Raw genomic sequence first — 6,077 nt, 5'->3', positions numbered from 1 at the left:
CTTCCTCTAGCATATCATCGGTTATTTCCTCATAATCATCAATATCATAAGCCTCAAAACTACCACCGGGAATATTCATTAGGAATGTATTCTTTTGTTCATCGGTGAATTGAATCTCAAACCTATTGGTAAACCTAAGTATAAGAAAATAATATCTCATGGCTACTGGTAAATCATCTTCATCATCTATAGTTTCCCATAATTCTACTAAATTTGAAACCACAGAAGGCATATCTTTAAAAAGCCTAATTACTAGGACATATTGTTCCAGGACTCTCATCATAATTTGCCTAGTGATTTGAAGGTGAACTATCTCCTTGTGAAATTTGACCAATCTTTGAGTGATTCTTTCTAGCACTCCTATTGTATCCCTTGGCTCTCTAATCCTTTTCAATGCCTTATTGTCACAGATATCTTGATAAGTCATGGCTCCATTCATTTTTTGTAATGACCCAACTATTTCTAAGACCTTGGACCATTATAACTACTTAGACATAGCTACTGTTTTTGAGAAAACATACATAAAAAAATAATCATAACTTATGTTAAAAATCTGAAATAAATATTGATCAATAACATAAAAGTACAAAATAAAATGTAATATGGTATGAGTACCCATTGTTTATAAAAACATAAAACATAAAATTTAAATTTGTTTAACTACTATTTGCAGAATTACAAAAGAAACATAATTCAAAAGAATAAATGACGTCATCCTCGATCGACACGCAGTCCATTCATTCCATTCATCCTCAACACACAAGCAAAGCTGCCAAGAATCCTTCCGCCTTCCACATTTATTTTTCAGCATCACACTAAAAATAAAGGAATGAGCCTAATGCCTAGTAAGGAAAATCTACTAACACATATAAGCATAAAACTATATCATAAACATATACTAGACAACATATAACTATAAAAGAAACATATATCATATAGGACTACAATGGCCATCATACTTCTTGGGGCTCGTTAGCTAAGCAAGTCATATGACCATAAATTCTTGGGGCTTGCTAGCTAAACAAGTCATATGCCCAAGGTCTATAAAACATATAACATAACATATATCATATCATAGCATAAAATATATCATAACATAAACATATAAACACATATATCTAGCCTATTTTCCTTACCGAAAGCCGGGATATTTGGGAACAAGAACGGGATTAGAACACTCCTATAAACCAACAGTAAAATGGTGAGAATCTAAAGAAAAAGAGATGAAAAGAACACTAAACCATCCAAGAAGAAACTTACCAAGAAGAACCTTAAGTTTCAAGAACTTAAATACCTAATCAAGAATCATAAGCAAGAGTTAGGATCTGAATAAAGAAAACTAAAGAAAGCTAAAGAACCATATAGAATTGAACTCAGGAATAGGAATACCTTGAATGACCTTATGGATTGGTCTAAACCCAAATACCGAAATCACACTATTTCTCACTTCCCAAGTGTTTATAAAAGCTTAGATGATAAAGCTTTAACCCAAAACCCAAGTGTATCTCTCTATAGTAACACTAGCACCTTGGAGGCTCTGATCAAATGCTTGAAGAATGAAGAAAATGGCTGAGCACTAGGTCCTATTTGTAGAGTTCAAGGAGTGAAACTAACCCCTTTTAATTTGAATAAATAAATGATTATAAAATGAAAAATATTTGAATTTTTGTTCAACTGATGCCCAGAACTCGATCAAAATCATTCAAAGGCAGGTCTAAGTGATTAAGGCTAATTTTTAAAATAAAAAACCAAACTTTTAAAAAATCATTATCAGCTCTACCCTAATCCCGAGCCCCCGTTCGTATGTTCGTGCAAAGTTGACGTGTTTTTCGTATCTTCCGTAGGAGATATATCGGCCCCTAAGTTGCGATATATCAGCATACGTTGATATATTAAACACATATTTGCACTTTTTCAACATAATTTGAATTGGATAAAAAACTTTGACTAAGTCATAATACGATCCTAGCAGTTGCTGGAAGGTTCTAGAGCTTCTAGATCTTTCTTTTATTAAAACTATTCATCAAAATACTTAATTCCTTAATAAACATGATTATGACAGGTCTCATGCTCTTAATGGTTCTATCTAAACCTTGGGTTATAATAAATAATATCTCCATGACCATCAATATTAATTAAACCTTATGTTATAATAAATGTTCTTAAACTATAGGTTAAACTTATAAAATCCATAACTGTTGCTATGAGTTTCCAACTAAGTCCCGACTTGAACCAAAATCCACGGTAACTAACATACTACTTACTAATACTAACTACTGCTACTATCTAGCTAAGTAAGTAATCATTCTAGGAATCTACAATTCTCCCCTACTACAAAGAATTTCGCCCCCGAAATTTACTTACCAAACAATTCCGGATACCAGGCTAACATGTCCTCCTCCAACTCCCACGTTGCCTCCAGTTCAGAACTATTACTCCATAGGACTTTGACTATCGGAATGCTCTTACATCGTAATTCCTTCATCCCTCTATCTAGGATGCTAACCGATCGTTCCTCATCACTCAAGTCTTTCTAGAGTGCTATCGTATCGTACTTGAGGACGTGAGATGGGTCTGACACATATTTACGCAGCATCGAGATGTGGAACACATTATGGCTATCTGCTAGAGCTGGCGGTAGGGCTAATCTATATTCAACTGCTCCCACTTTGTCCAATATCTCAAAAGGACCTATAAACATGGGACTAAGCTTGCCTTTCTTCCCAAACTGCTTCACACCTTTCATAGGAGATATCTTTAAGAAGACTTGATCTCTGACTTTGAATTCAACATCACGCCGCTTGGCATCCGCGTAACTTTTTTGACGGCTCTGAGCAACGAGCGTACACTTTCTAATTAGCACTACCGCATCCTGAGCTTCTCTAATAGCTTCAGGTCCAAGAAGTTACCTTTCTCCTACCTCGTCTCAATGTAACGGCGATCGACACCTTCTTCCATAAAGTAACTCGTAGGGTGCCATCTTGATTGTTGACTAGTAGCTATTGTTGTAGGAGAATTCTATCAGTGGCAAATACTTACTCCATGATCCTCTGAAATCAAGTACACAAGCGTGCAACATATCTTCTAAAATCTGTGTGGTACGCTCGGACTGACCATTGGTCTGAGGATGAAATGTCGTACTAAGACTTAACTTGGTACTCATGGCTTGCTGCAAGCTTCCCCAAAATCTCAATGTAAATACCGATCTCCTATCAGATACTATGGTCTTAGGGATTCCATGCAGTCTTACTATTTCTTGAACATAAATGTCTGCATGCTGATCTGCTGTGCACGTGGTCTTGACAGGCAGGAAATGAGCTGACTTGGTTAGTTTATCTACTACTGCCCAAGCTAAGTTGTGCTGTTTATTTGTTCGTGGAAATCCCGTCATGAAATCCATGGCTATGTCGTCCCATTTCCATTTTGGAATACTAAGTGGTTGCAATAAGCCTGCAGGCCGCTGATGTTTTTCTTTCACTTGTTGGCATACTAAGCATTTAGACACATACTCAGTTATATCTTTCTTCATTCCTGGCCACCAATACAGTGCTTTAAGATTGTGAGTCATCTTGGTCGATATTGAGTGACCTGAGTATTGGGTATTGTGCGCTTCTTCTAAAATCTTCATCTTAATCCCTTGATCATTCGGAACGCGTACCCGATCCTTATACCTCAAGATCCCCTGCCCTGATATCAAGAAATTCGTGGCCTTTCCTTCTTTAACTGCATCCATCTGTGCTACTAATGTGTCATCATGCCTTTGGCCATTCCGTATATCTTCTAACAGACTTGACTGGATGGACAAGTTAGCCAGTTTACCAATGACTACTTTTATTCTGGCATTGATCATCTCCTCTTATAGCGGCTTTTCTATTCCAGCTAACGCTGCTAGACTTCCATAACTCTTCCCACTTAGCGCATCAGCAACTACGTTTGCCTTTCCCGGGTGGTATAGGATTTCACAGTCATAATCCTTTACTAATTCTAACCACCTGCGCTGCCTCATGTTGAGCTTCTTTTGAGTGAAGAAATACTTTAAACTTTTGTGGTCCGTATAAATCTCACACCGTTCTCCATAAAGATAATGGTGCCAGATTTTCAAAACAAAGACCACCGATGCCAACTCCATATCGTGCAGAGAAATAGACGACATTAAGATACAGTTAAAGTTTAATCTCCACCCTCAACAATCATTCCCAATCACTAATAATAAATATTATTCCAATTTCTCGATTAAAATATTAACCCCGGCGATAACGCTGAAGTAGATAATTATCCCAGTCTCCCTATTAAAAGTAATCAAGGCGAAGCGCTCAATAATTAACTCTTTTAGCTAAACAATAAATCTATGAAGCATACAATCTATTTAACTTAGGTAAAGAATTAAGTCCTATGGAGACAAGTTAATCTAGGCAATAAATAATGAAGCATATAATTCATTTAACCTAGGTTCTATTTTTCATCACAATCAACAATTCTTTTGACATTACTATCAATTGCAATTTATCACATACACTTAGAATCCTAAACTATTAGGTGAGTAGTAATTCTAAGATGACAATTGAACAATGTAAAACCTTAATTAGTTGGCCACCTAACAAGAAATCACAAAATTCATAACATTCAATTGGAAAAATAGAAACAATTTAATATTGAGAGAAATTAAAGAATAATACTCATTATCAACAATCAAGAATTCATGTCTGGAGTTTTGAATTAACCCTTAACCTAAAAAGAACCTAATCCATAGTAGCAATCATAATCACAAACATAATTATAATTAAGATTAAAGAGATTAATGTAAGAAAAGAAACTAGATTAATGAACAATAGTATTGTAGTGCTGTAGTCTTCTCTGAAGCCCTTTCTGAGTCTTTTTCTCTCCTAAACTGTAATAAAAACTTAATCTTCAATTAATCCTAATAATCTTTTATAGTCTCTTTTAAATTAGATTTAAAATATATTTAAATATCTGAAAATAGCGTCACAGGTCGCAGCCTGAACTTCTGCGTGCGGCGGCCTAAAACAGAATATAGGAAAAATTGGCCATGTAGGCCGCGGCCTGAAAAATCTGAGTGGCAGCCCAACTTCACTTTTCTACACAGCAGGCAGCGGCTTGAAAAATCTAGGCAATGACCCGTCTGGAACATGAAATGTGAAATGCCAATTCCAATTAAAGTGCCGCCGCCTGAATTTTATGGGTCGTGGCCTATCTTCAATTTCTTCAATTATTGAACTTAGAGAACTTGTATGCCACCGCCACTTCATCACTTTAATCCCGAAAGCCTGGAATGCTCCTAAAACTTCATTTTAACCTCATCTCAGCGAGTCTTTTTTAACCTATGGCTCATAAACTGTAACGCCCTAATTTCTCATAAATTACCAAGAACACAACGTTGGATCATAATCATAAATATTGTTCTTTTATTGAATGAAAACTTAAAAATAAATACATGAATCCATAGTTTTACAAAAATAAAATAATTGTCCTTAACATAAAAATGAGCAACATTTAAATAAAATTTTAAAATAAAGATAACATGCTTTAATAAAAAAATAAATAGGCCTGCTTGATCTTCCTCGACTATATGGTCCCCACGAGTACATCACGAAGCTCCTAGGTCATACTCGCCACCGGCCTTTCTATCATCAATTTTCTGCAATAAAAATATCATAAGGGGTGAGCTTCTAAGCCCAGTAAGGAAAATACATACAAAAGTTAGTCATATAATCAAACATATCATAAATTTCACAAAATTCATAACAAAACTTATCTATACTAATCATATCACATAACAAAACCATAGGTCATATCATAGCCTAAGTCATAATCATCGTCATAAATCATAGGCCATCAGTCATAATCGTAACTATAGTTCATAGATCATAATCATAGCTACAGGTCATACTAATAAGTCAGATATAATAAAAAAATAAGTGCTTATACAGGGGTGGCAATTAAGCCCCGGACAATAGTCCATCATACACCGGATATCAACTTAGGTCCGTCATAAAGTTTTGGCAACCGAGCCTATCAGACATAAGTCTGTCATACATCATTGGACACCTTAGGTCCAG

The sequence above is a fragment of the Humulus lupulus genome, chromosome 6 (assembly GCF_963169125.1).
Source record: "Humulus lupulus chromosome 6, drHumLupu1.1, whole genome shotgun sequence".
NCBI lineage: Eukaryota > Viridiplantae > Streptophyta > Magnoliopsida > Rosales > Cannabaceae > Humulus > Humulus lupulus.
The sequence above is the reverse complement of the archived record's forward strand: the minus strand, read 5'-3'. Positions refer to the sequence as shown.